The 14,353-nt window shown below is 35.9% G+C and overlaps 1 pseudogene; it reads left to right on the top strand.

Annotated features, from left to right (window-relative positions):
* Positions 1 to 327: 327 nt before the first annotated feature.
* LOC118617007 lies at positions 328 to 1,377 on the top strand (annotated as a pseudogene).
* The last annotated feature ends 12,976 nt before the right edge of the window (positions 1,378 to 14,353 follow it).

The following is a 14,353-nucleotide window of genomic DNA, read 5'->3' as shown; positions in this document are numbered from 1 at the left end:
CTATGAAAGCACACAGTTATGATAGAAAATATTTAAGAATTTTTGTTGTTGTTTTCTTTATTTTGTTTTATTTTTTTCCATCACCTTTTATCCTCCTTATACCTTCTTCCACCTCCACCTACCCCACCCCACCCCACCCTGTTGTCAGAAATAAAAATTATAAAGAATATCATCAATATAATGATTGGACCTCATTTTCGAGGGTTATAAGGGAATTAGCCTGTCTGACAGTTATCTATATCTGATTCTAAAACAGTGTTGTGCTTCCTTTCCTCAGGCATTCTTGTGAGAGTGACATCACTTTAAAACCTTGTGTGGCAATCTCTGATGTACCTCCGTGATTCCCAGAGAAGAGAGGGCACCTGGAAGTCCAACTACTTCCTTAAGATCATCCAACTTCTGGATAATTATCCAAAATGCTTCATTGTAGGAGAAGACAATGTGGGCTTCAGACACATGCAGCAGGTCCGCAGGCCCCTCTGCAGGAAGGCCTGACTAGTGGGCAAGAACATCGTGATGCTCAAGGCCGTCCGAGGACACGGAAAACAACCCAGCTCTGGAGAAACCTCACACTGGGAAACGTGGGCTTTGCGTTCGCCAGGGAAGACCTCACTGAGATGAGAGACATGCTGCTGGCCAATAAGTCGCCAGCTGCTGCCCGCGCTGGTGCCGCTGCCCTGTGTGAAGTCTGTGCCAGCCCAGAACAGGGGTGTGGGGCCCGAGAAGACCTCCTCCTTCCGGGCTTCACCCCTGCAGTCTCCAGGGGCACCATGGAAACTCTGAGTGACGTGCGGCTGATTCGGACTGGAGACAAAGTGGGAGCCAGGGAGGCCGCGCTGCGGCACGTGCTGCGCGTCTCCTCTCGTCCTTAGGGCTGACCAGCAGGTCTTGACGTCGGCAGCACCTACAACCTGAAAGTGCTTGACATCCCAGAGGAAACCGCATTCCGCTTCCTGGAGCGTGTCGGCAATGTTGCCAGGGTGTGTCCGCTGATTGGTTACCAGCTGCTGCAGCAGTGGCCCATTCTGTCCTCAGTGGGTACAAGCGGGTCCCAGCTTTGTCTGTGGAGACTGATTACACCTTCCCACTTGCTGAGAAGGTCAAGGCCTTCTTGGCTGACCCATCTGCTTTTGTGCCCCGGCCACCACCGCTGCCCCTGCTGCTGCCCCAGCCCCAGCCAAGGTGGGAGCAAGGAAGAGTAGGAGGCGACCAGGATGTGGGGTTTGGTCTCTAGTAACCAAAAAGGAACCTGCTCAGCCAGCATTATTTGTGAAACAAGGAAATAAAGGCTTACTTCTCTTAAAAAAAAAAAGTCGAAGAGTTTTTCAGGTGCTCACTGGTCATTGTTCAATATCTAATTCAAAGTGGTCTTTATAGAACACAGGCATTGAGCTGAAGGAAAATAAGTCCACAGAATCCAGTATACTCACCTTATTTCTTTGCATCTTGAGAAAAACATTTTTCATAAGACTAGGAGTCTGTGATAAAATTCTGAGCATATTTGCTATAGGTGGGTGTTTGTTTCTTTCAGAAATTCTCAAATAGTATAAAATTGAATAGTTGTTTTTAAATAAAACTTTGTTTCATACCACAATGAATAATGCTGTTTTTTTCTTCAAAAGAAAATCTATTTATAATGTATGTATTTACCTCTTGTAAATGACCATAGTTAAAGTCTTGGACTCCTTCCCAGTGGTAGCTCCTGAACTTCCAAAATATAGGACGATCTTAGGACATAGTTATGTTTGGAAGGAAAGACAGACATGTCCTGACAGCATGGGAAACCAGCAACAGCATCACTGTAACACAGAGCTGTGCTCTCTGCCACGGCTTTGGGCAAACACACAGTTATGTGATTACATTGGGGGAGGTGGCACCATGGCTCCCTTTCTGATCAGCTATTACAAAAATAAAATTGGTCACAGAAACTTTAACGTAAAAGGGAGGAAAAAGTAATAAACTATAGTCTCTCACATCTCAAGTTACACAACAGAAGATATCAAATGCAAATCAAATGCAGAAATGAAACATAACATAATTCTAACAATCGGAGAGTATCTTATATTGTACTTTTGATTCTATCCTAGAACTATTGTACATTTCATGGATAAGCCATTCTGTTATGGGAGAATTGTGTGGATTGCCTTTTTCTGTTGCTAGTGGGAGTGAGGTTCTTGGGGTGCCACTAGAATAAGCATTTTGGAGGCCCCCATGGGAGGATAAGATGTGGTAAAAAGCTTTATGTTCATGGGGTTATATCCCTTGGTTTGTAATATACCAATTACTTAAACCAGTCCTGGAAGAGGGGTAGCTGGGAATTCAGAGGAGCTAGAAGCAACGCCAGCATCCAAAGTTTTTGTTTAATGGTGTAGTTAAGTCCAGCACAGTTTTAGGCTAATTCCAGTCCATTATGTGTGGGGTCACATTGCCTTGAGCCACGTGGGTAACTGAAGGAGCATGAGTCAGGAGTCAGGCTCGAGCAGCAAGAGAGCAAAAAGGGGGAACTTCCTTTGTTTAGGAGTTTAAATATCAAATCGCCCTGCACTTGCAGTGGCCACGCCTATTCTGGCCAGTGATTCCTTCCCAAGTGCGAATGATAGGCAAACTCCTTTCCAAGTCACCCAGACCCTACTGGGCATGTGTCTATTGTCCAGTCCCTTCCCTCATCAATCTGCAGGGAACAGATCTGGAGAGTGTTAAACGGCAGCTTCCTGGCACAAATGGCATACCCATATTATCTGGCCTTCCCGATGCTCCTTTCCTGTTAATTAATTAATAACTGGATTAATTACAATGGTATCATTATGACTTCCAAATACATTTCAATATGAGAAATAATCTATTGTGTGACAAAGAAAAGAACATGAAACAAAGACATTTAAGTTAATAAACCAGTGCACATTCAGCCTCAGGGCAATGATGATAATGAAAAGGATCATATATTATGAGAATTATTATTCTATTGAATGACAAGGTTCATTTTCCCCTTTTGATACAGAGAGACCTGCTCAAGAATAAAAAACAACCTGACTTTAATTCTCTTTTGTTTTATCTGCAGTTTGAAGAGTTAATTTTTACCAGAGTAAAAAACCTATATTAACAAAGAATTTCATGCTGGCACTAAAACTTTTTCCCCAGACTTTTTTTTCTTCCTGAAAACTATTGAAGGAGACATTAGTTCCATTTCTCTAACATCTTAACTTGGGACTTTAGGGATATAAACAATTATCCTCATCCGGCATCAAGCTGAATTTCCTGTCTGGGAAAGCAAATGTATACACAGTTTGATTCTACTTAAACCATTCTGTGCCGTGAATTTCTAGGTTGCTTGTACATATTTACCACTCTTCTTTATCTCCTAGTGTGAAAATCTAATTGGTTGACTGTCTTATAGTTTACCCAAAAAATAAAAGACTACATTACTAAGCAAGAATTTAATAAGACAGAAAATCAGGATGAATGTATATGATTCTTCCTTTGTCCCATAAATCCCCAAAGACAATACAAATAAATTTGAGAGAAAAAAATTATTATTAAGAAGGAAAACTGGACTTACAATCTCAGCCTAATGGGACATGCAGAAGAAATATGAATCATATTCATAGAGTTAAGTTGATAGAATGTTAGGTTGACAGATGTTTATGGAAAATATATGTGCTTCCTCATAGGAAAATGCACATACAAACTTTCATAACTTCTATAATATGCTTGAATGATGTTTCCTTTACTTGCTATATAATCATACCAAGTGGGCAAATATATAATGGTGAAGTCTAAAATTTTGCTTGTTATTTTCATTCAAAATATTGAGATGCTGTTTTGTGAGTTACTCTCTAGTGAGTGACTATAGTAAATACAACTAGAGTAACTGTAGTGCTAAGCTCTGTCTCTATTGCTGCCTTGTGAAGGTGCATTCCAGCTTTGTTTACCATCCTCACCCAAATAAAATGCACATTGTTAACTGCCCCCACCTTCTACTTAACTATTTTTAACCTACGGGCCACTTTGTACTTTTGACATAGTAAAGATGAAGAGATTGGTTCTGGTGCAAATCAGGTTCTCATTAGAGTAAGTTGAGTTCTTTAATCAACAACATATTTTTTTTGTAAAGAAATTAAAACCAATGTTTGGAGATTTCCTGGTTTTCTAATGGTTTACTTTTCTCTTTTTAAAGTCGCCTTAAGCCAAAGTGAAGTTGAAGTTGGGGGGGAGGGAGGGACAGGGGAAGTTATGCAATCCAGAAGTTTGTTGACAAAACTTTTTTGATGTCTTCCAGTTTATAATGGAAAGTGAACTTCCCAGGACAGAATGAAAAGCAAGTGAATCTCATTATCCTTAGTCAAAAATTTAAATACAAAACAGTTCTCAAAATGCTCATGTTTAAGTTTTGTGCCTTTTTGGCAAATTCTTACTTCATGAGCAGTTTATTCTGTGTGAAAAACAAATATCTTTATACTTAATTATGAAACTACTAATAGAGGTGGTAAAGCTAATTTCCAAAGTAAGAAAATTGATCTTTTTCTATGTTTCTGTGCTTAAAATAAATCGAGATCTTTAGCCAAAACCATTACTACAATTAAACTAGGTAATGTTTCTAAATCTTTTCTCTTTCAAAATCTTGTTTTCTGTAATTGTATGGTCCGCAAAAGAAATCTAAAACTCTAAGACTAGCCTGTTTTTTCTGTCCCCAAAGAAGGAGCATAGTGCTGGTAATTTTATTCATATCAGTTGCTCTTTATTTTTTAATCTGTTCTGTCATCTTATGGTCAAATATCCATCTGTTTTATTGCAATGTTGTAATTTTTAATTATTTTGGTGGCAAAAAGTCTTTTCAAATATTTTTCTTTTAAATGGGTTGTTCAACAGGATTTCATTAAAATTTAAAACTTTTTCTCTGCAAATAACCATGTCAAGAAAATGAGGAGACAAGCCACACAGTTGGAGGAAACTATTTCCAAAAAGTACATCTGAGAAAGGACTGTTATCCAGAATATATAAAGAATTTGTACAACTCTGGTGTTTCACAATTCTTAGGATATATTGCTAAGGATGGGGTCAATGGGTCAGATGGCAGATCAATTTTTGATTTGTTGAGGAAATTCCATACTGTTTTCCATAGTGACTGCACCAGTCTGCATTCCCACCAGCAGTGTACCAGGGTTCTCTTTTTTCCATATCCCTGCCAGCACTTGTTTATTCATTTATTGATGGTATATGCACCCCTACGTTCATAGCAGTGCTATTCACAATAGCTAAGATCTGGATACAGGACCAAGTGCCCATCAGTAGATGAGTGAATAAAAAAGCAATGGTACATTTACACAATGGAATACTATGTAGCTGTGAAAAAGAGGGATCTATTACCACTTGAGATAGCATGGAGGGATTTGGAGAGAATTAAGCTAAGTAAAATAAGCCAGTCAGAGAAAGATAAGTATCACATGGTATCCCTTATATGTGAAATCCAATGAACAAAATAAATTGATGAATAAAGTAGAATCAGAGGCATAGAAACATGGAACAGACCAACAAACCTCAAAGGGAAGTGGGGAGGGGGGCCCAGAAGAGATTAACCAAAGAACTTACATGCATATATGCATTACCCACAAACATAGGCAGTAGGGTGGTGAAGGCCTGGGGTGGAACAGAAACCAGGATGAGGGGGGCAATGAGGGGAAAAAAGGGGGATATCTGTAATACTCCCAACAATAAATATTAAAAAAAAAAAAATTTGTGAAACTCAACAATAAAGAAACAAACAACCCAATCAGAAAATGAGTCAAAGTCCTGAACAGACATGCCTCTAGAGAAGATATGCAGATAACCAATAAGCCTGTGAAAAAAAGTGCCACATCATATGTCATCAGAGAATTGTAAGTTAAAACAACAATGAGGCACCACTACATACCTATTAGGATGGTCATTCTGGAACACAGAAAACACCAAATTCTGGAGAGGATGCAGAACAGCAGGAACTCTCATTCATTGCTGGTGGAAATGCAAAATGGTTCAAGCACTTTGGAAGACAGTGCGGTGATTTCTTATCAGACTAAATATACTCTTTCCATATGACCCAGTATTGTACTCCTTGGTATTTACTCAAACAGATTTAAACACAGGTCTATAGATTATGTCTGGGGACATGGGGTACATAGGAACTCTCTGTACTTTCTACTCACTTTTGCTGTGAACCCAAAGCTGCTATAAAATATAAAGCTTATTAATTGCATTATCTGAAATATATTTTTTATTTGAGTTTTCAGGTGATGTACTATTGTGTTGCAACATTTTAAAGCAGTTTTTCCCCTCCTTTACGTTTTCAACTTTGTATGGGGAAAGATTTATTCAAGTCTCTTTGCAAAGAAGCAAAAGAGTGGGAAATTTCTACAGTTCTTTCCAATGTTTGTTTGATACACATAGATTTTTCCTTTCAGACCATATCCTTATATCAAGTTACTATCCAGAATGGGACTAACTTCATCTGTGAGGGCAATTTGATATTCATTTGTCTGCTCAAAATTCTCCTGCTCTCTTTTTGGCCACTCTAAATAGCCACCTAAATAATATGGTTGGTTTTTTGTCTTTATTTTTTTTTCCCCTGGAATATTTTATACAACTCACCCCCTCCCCCAAAACATCCATTACTTCTAGAAATCTACTTCAATGACCTATGAATTCATTTTCCATTGGTGGTTAAGATTCACAGAGTCTATAACACCTTCATCCATTCCTTTATTCTCCCCATTCTGGTCCTCAACATTTGTATTGTTTGAATAAACTTGAAAAGATAGTCACTGTCAGAGTGAGATGAAAAACTCTGGTGGTTGCTGGTAATAACTACCAAATTTTCCTACTGTTTGACCAGGTTCTTTTACTCTGGATTTACATAGAAAGTGATTGCAGATTAAATCTATTTCTCACTGTTTCTGTGGGCAGTTTTCCTCATTCTGGTTCACAAGTGTGTATATGTATCTGAACCTAGTTTATTTGCTACTCTAGGTCTATTCAACATGTCCTCCCAGGGCCTTGGCCACTTGCCTTGTTCCTTGGCCGGAGGGGCTCTAGCAGAAGGTCTGTGCTGTTCCCAGAGTTATAAAGCTCTGGAAGCCATCACTGATATCAACAATACCCACTGAAAGACCCTTTGTTTGATGACAACTGACAAGAAGAGAATGGCTGGAGTATGCCCAAGGAAGCTTGGATTTCTCTGATGACTTCCTAGAGAATCAGCCAGATTAAACGAAATAAGCATATGGGATACTAATGTTCCCAGAAGAAGGTTTTGACCGAAGGCAAGGAAGAATCAGCAAAAAATGGATCTCTATCCTCCGCTGGCTGGCTGTTTCCAGACGCAAGGGTGTTCTCTAGATGCATTTCATGTAACTGAACAACAAAATGTCTTTTTAAGTCAAAGCTGTGTCCAGCTCTGGAATGTACCATCTAGTGTTTGCTCTGCACGTTCCTTGCTTCACTTTCCTTTATCCTTGACCCTTGCTTCCCTGGGATTGCGTGCCTCAATGGAATATCAACCTTTAGTTTTTGCCTAAGCTCTGTTTTCTAAGGAATCAAGATTAAGACAGTGTGTGTGTGTATGATCCAAAAATGTGTTTTCACTGTTCTTCAGAATTCAGTTTAGTATAATTCCTTGATTGAGTTATATGAAATATGCTCTTTTAACATAAGTATATAGTGCTATTGCAAATATAATTTCCTAAAACTTTCATGGGTGTTTCAATGGAATATTTAGAAAGGATAGTTATGAAACCTCTAATTCACCATTATTTTGTCCTGGAGAATAAACATTTTATTTTATCACTGATGCTCTAAACACACCAATATTTCTCTGATCAATCAATCAGTTTTGTTAGGAAAATTAAAAAAGAAAAACAAAAAAAGAGAATAGGTAAAATAGAAAATGGGGGGTATTTCTTTTTTTCTTTTTTTGGCTTTGGTTTTTTCTTTTACAGAATGCTGACCCTGCTTTGACCATTGAAACAGACTCCTTCAATGAACTTGTTTCTGTTATTCCCAAAAGAGTTTCTTATGTTTGAAGGTCATTTATATTCTAGTTTGGAACATAAAACAAAGCAGAAAAATATCAGTCGTCTGATGTCATTTAACCACTTAAAATTGGTAACTGAATGTAAAATTTAAATGTAAAATGGAATTCCTCCCTACCAGCTCAATTTCATTGGAATGCTGATGTCACGTAACTTGTTGCATTGAATTCTGGTGGCAGAGAATGATAATGCTCACTTAAAGATATCTATCACTTTTTCTTCCTGGGCACAGTGATAATCCACATTTTGTCTCTATACATTTAGGTGAGTTTATGCTTCAGTTTTGGACAATGGAATCTGGTTGGAGGTGATATATATGTCATTTCTGGGCTAAAATGTTCCCTGTGCACCTCCATGCTTTCCCTCTTCTCCTGCCTTGTCATCAAGCTTCAGAGGATCCTGTGGAGGGCCCTCAGCCCGTAAGTCTGGAGAACTACTAGATAAAAGGGCTGTGGAGCAGAGTCCCCATCCTACCAACCCATCAACCATATTGGAATATGTGGTTCATGAAATGTGTCTTTTTATTTTAAGACATTAGAGTTTTGAGGTAAACTGTCATGATCAGATGCCCTAACATTTTTTATTCAGCAATTCAATAGTTATATTATAGCATAAAGTACATTTCAAAATTGAATAAAAGTAAATTTTGTATTATCATAATTATCACTATTAATATAATTTCATAAATTATAAAAATGCTAAAGTTGAAAATTTTATTTATGAACTTGCCTTGCATATTTAGTAAATCTAATTAAAATGCAATTTTTATTTTTTATGTATAATAAAATTTTGGAAACCTGATTGTTAATATAAATTAAAAATATTGTTGTTCACAAAACACACATCAGAAATATAAAGTTATTGTCAAGAAAGTTTGTAAAAATCTTTGAAACCTATTTTTATTATATATTCATGAAAGTAATTTTTACTCTTAGAATTTGGTGAATGATACAATCCAGTTATGGAATAAATAAAAAAAATAAAAATAATTTTCAATAATAGAAATATAATGTAATTTATATATACCAAGGGAAATAGCAGACATTCCCATTCACTATGCACAGTGAAAACAACCTCTACCCAATCCACAGCAACTGCTCCTCATCTCCCCTAAAACATTATGCAGAAAGAAACAATATAGAATAAACAAAAAATACCACTAAGGGAGAAAATCACATACAGAATCATCAAAGAGCAAAAGGTAAATAGAGAAAGGAACATACAACTCTGGAATAACTTCAATTTTAATCCTTTGAAAGATGTTGACAGAATGATATTTTTATAAAAATAATTGCAAAAAGAAGAATTTTGATTATTTAAATCAAAATCTCAGCAAACAAAAATAAAATTAGGTTCAGAGAGAAAGAGTTAATTAGTGATCTATAAATCTGAGCAAAGGCATTCTCCCAGACAGCAAAACACATTTGAAAAGGTAAGACACTGAATGTAAACAAGCAATCTAAAACATAGGTAGATTTTCAGAATGTGAAATGGAAAAGGCATGGAAAATATTGACAATGATTTGCAGAACAGAAAAAAAAAAAAATTCTATACATAATAATGACCAGCATATAGAATTTTAGACATAAATAAAAAACTCTAATTTTAACAAAATAATTTTAGGAAAAAACATGTTTAATGTACTTGTAGTGAATTGATTTTGTAGTAAGAACATTATTTTTCTTATATACACATAATGTGTTCTAAATTAAAAGTCACAAATTCTGAATAACAGGACTAGTTTGTAGATCTTAAAAGTCTAAAACCAGGCAAGAGAAACAAAGAAAAAAATGAACACATGAGACTACATCAAACTAAAAAGCTTTTGTACAGAAAAAAACAAAAACAAAAACAAAACAACAACAACCACTAAAATGGAAAGGGAACCCACTATATGAGAGAGCATAACTGCCAATGATACATCAGATAAGGGGTTAATTTCCAAAATATATAGAGTACTGATACAACTCAACAAAAGGAAAACAAAGAACCCAATTAAAAAATTCTCAGAAGACCTAAAGAAACACCTCTCCAAACAGGACATATAAATGGCCAAGAGACATATTAAAAAATGTTCAACATCATAAATCATCAGAGAGATGCAAATTAAAACAACAATGAGGTATAACCTCACATCTGCCAGAATGGCTACCATCAACAAATCATCAAACAACAAGTGCTGGTGAGGATGTGGAGAAAAGGGGACTCTAGTACACTGCTGGTGGGAATGCAGACTGGAGCAGCCACTATGGAAAACAATATGGTGTTTCCTCAAAAAATTAAAAATGTAACTGCTATTTGACCCAGTGATCCCACTTCTAGGAATATACACTAAGAAGCCTGAAACACCAATCAGAAAGAATATATGTACCCCTATGTTCATAGCAGCATTATTTACAATTACTTAGATCTGGAAACAGCTCAAGTGTCTATCAATAGATGAGGGGATAAAAAAGCAGTGGTACATATATACAATGGAGTACTATGCAGCTGTAAGAAAGAAAGATCTCTTATCTTTTGAGATAACATGAAGGGACCTGGAGAGTATTATCCTAAGCAAAACAAGCCAATCAGAGAAAGACAAATATCACATGATCTCACTTATTTGTGGAATATAATGAACAAAACCAACTGATGAGCAAAATAGACCCAGAAACATAGAAGTAGGGTACAGACCGACAAACCTCAGAAGAGGGAGGTGGGGGGGAGAAAAAAGATAAACCACAGAACTTATATGCATGTATGCGTAATCAATGGACATAGATAACAAAGCTGGGGACGGGGATGGGGGGCGGATTGGGAGAAGTGTCAATGGGGGATAAAGGATAAACATCTGTAACAAAAATAAATTAATAAAAATAATTTTTGAAAAATTCTAAAACCACAGGGTTAATAATATTATTCTTCTCATCAGAAATATGGGTACATAATTTATACTAGAAATACTTTTAGTCCGGGTGGTTTGGCTCACGTGGTTGGGTGTCATCCCATGCAAATGGTTGCTAGTTCGATTCCCAGTCGGGGTACATGCCTGGGTCACAGGCTTATCAATCCCAGGTTGGGTACATGCAGGAGGCAGCCAATCGATATTTTACTCTCACATCGATGTTTCTCTCTCTCTAAAAATCAACAAAAATATATTTTTTAAAGAAATACATTTAACTATAAATTCCAGCAGACATACTTTCAATTGTATATATAACTGGCTATTTTCCCATGACACATTTTTTTCATTAGAAGAAAATGACCAGTGAAATATAAAATTTGAATCTCTCTGATATTTCACCTGCCATGTTTTGTTATTAGGGGCCTTTTTGTTCAAAAAATAAAAACTTGACAGAACAATCTGGAGGGATAGAAAGTGCTATAAATTTACATAGTACACTGTCAAATAAAGAAAAATTCTAGCGATGTCAACATGGAAGATGGGATGGTAGAGAAGAGAACAGGTGTAAGCAAATGCATGCTTTATTCCTTTTTCAGAATAGTAGACATCGATATCCATATAATTTGCTACAAAAGCAGGTTTAAATAGCTGCAATAAAACTATTAGGATAGAAGGAGAGGCATAACTTTAAAGCAATAGATTAAAATGAATGGTACAAAAATATTCATCATAATCACAAAGGGTAAGAAGAGTAAGAAACAAAATATAGTAAATAAAAAAATTATATAAAAACTATACAATCACGCTAATCTGTAATTATAATTAATGTAATTAAAATTTACTTGATACTTATTTATTAAATGATAAGAGTTGAGAACACTTGTTGGTTTCAGTAGCAGAAATTAGGACAACCTAAAAATCCATCCATACAGAGAATAACTGGATAAACATTTACATGCCCATACTATGCAACCTTGTGCTGTAAGTAGTTAAAATGAATGATATAAATAAAGAAACACTGATCTGGAAGGAAAGCAAATTACTAAATATTAGTTAATATACAGCTCTAGCCAATAATAATAAATATGTATATGTATACATATATATTCATACACACACATACAACCAAAAATATGCTATGTATTAGATGGGTACATATGTTTAAATATTTGTATTGAACTCATAAATATGCGTATTTTTCATTAAGGGAGCAGAATTAAAGTAAATTATCAAAAGAAATTTTAGCCTTATTAATAGTATTTTAATTTTTAATGGACATATTCATACATTACTTGTATAATTAAAATTTAACTTGAAATATAAAAAAATATGAGTGAGGAAGAGAACTAAATTATTAGCTATCAGTTGGCCGGGGGCATGTATATTTTTCATGCTGTCTGTCCCTAAGCATAGCATTCTTAGGAGGATTATATAACAATATATATGACTAAACATTATGAAATGTGAAACATAATAGAAATTCTAGATTTTATTCAAGGATTTTTTTTTTTACTTCAGGCAATTGGGTTTTTAACATTGTCAGAATATAACAAAATCTTTGCCAACAGGGATATTAATGAACATTATGCTATTGAAAAATTCTGGAAGCTAAGAAAATAATTTTCTCTCAATCATTTTCCTTTCAGAGCAATGTGAATGGGAATCTTCTGATGGATAGAACAGATCTATGAAGAAACAGCTTGTCAGCACACAATGACAATAGCAGTATGAATATGTGGGGAAAACAACACTGATGTATATTAGGGTTCCATGAGTAGAAGGAAATAAATGTTTTAAATAGGCAATTTTTGGAGAGCAAAGCAATGGAAAAGTGAAAGGCTGAGGGAGGCACAGCTTTGCTGAATTATGGGGGCAGTGGATTGGGAGTGTTGTTAGAGACAAGCTGAAAAGTGTGAGTATTACAGGTTTCAAAGCTGAAAAGGATCATACTTGTAATCTGACCAAACTCAGTCATTCTAATGACAGATTATCTAAAAATTGATGCATGATATGGCATTATCAAAGTAACAGTTTGTAAAGCAAAGGTAATCTGAGAAACCATAATTTTCATCCTGTATTCCAATGACAGTTCTCCCTACACTTTAGGGAAAACACACAATGGTAGATCTTGCCTATTTATTTTGATCACCAACAATGACTGTTTTCAATGATATACCTAAATACCATTGTATCCAGTGAAACCTGACAATTTCTTCTAGAAAACGTAAAGGTATTGGTCCAACTTTTACACTGTCAACCCAAACCTTGTATTTTTCCCATGCTCCGCATCTTAGCAAAAGGTTCTACCTGCATCCTAGTTGTCCACGATAATACTAGTAATACCACTTTGAAAATCACTCACTTGCAGTTAATAATAAAGTTAATAAAAAGCCTAGTACATGTCCCTCTAAGTATTCTTCAAACCTGACTATATCCGCCCCCTCCTTACTATGACTCAATTTAAGTTCCCATAATTTGCAAAATACTAAGAAAAAAATAGACAAATCAAGAATATTTAAGTTGATAAATTTTTACATTATGTTGAACACATAAAAATAAGCAAGTAGATCAAGAAATTTAATCATAACATTATCACAGATGTCCCTTATGTGCTCCATAACTACTTTCCCCACCCAAGGATTAAAACTAGTATAATTTTTAATACTGTAATTAGTTTTGCCTATTTTTGAACTTTCTAGAACTGGGGCCACACTGTACATATTTACTCTATTATTAGTCTAACTTCTTTGGCTTGGCATTAGGTTTGTGGGAACCATCCTCATAGGCATAGATGGGTTTGATCGCATTGCTGTGTAGTATTTCTTTCCATGGATAGAGTATAACTTATCCACCTTTTCTATTCTTTTAAAAAAAATTTTTTATTTATTAATTTGTTTTTGTTACAGATGTTTCTCATTTTTCCCCCATTGACGCTCTTCTCCTCTTCTCCCCTACCCTGTCCCCAACTTTGTTGTCTATATTCATTGGTCATGCATACATGCATGTAAGTTCTATGGTTTATCTCTTCCCCCATACCCCCCCCTCCTCTGAGGCTTGTCAGTCTGTACGCCACCTCTATGTCTTGGGTTAATTTTGTTCAGCAGTTTGTTTAGTTCATTATATTCCACAAATAAGTGAGATCATGTGATATTTGTCTTTCTCTGATTGGCTTGTTTTGCTTAGCATAACGCTCTCCAGGTCCCTCCATGCCATCTCAAAGGATAAGAGGTCTTTCTTTCTTACAGCTGCATAGTATTCCATTGTATACATGTACCACAGCTTTTTAATCCATTCATCTACTGATGAAAACTTGGGTTGTTTCCAGATATTAGTGATTGTAAATAGTGCTGCTATGAACATAGGGGTACATATATTCTTTCTGACTGGTGTTTCAGGTTTCCTAGAA

Source organism: Molossus molossus, unplaced genomic scaffold (genome assembly GCF_014108415.1).
Source record: "Molossus molossus isolate mMolMol1 unplaced genomic scaffold, mMolMol1.p scaffold_m16_p_5, whole genome shotgun sequence".
Taxonomy (NCBI): Eukaryota; Metazoa; Chordata; class Mammalia; order Chiroptera; family Molossidae; genus Molossus; species Molossus molossus.
Note: the sequence above shows the minus strand (reverse complement) of the source record. Positions and strands in the feature narration are given on the sequence as shown.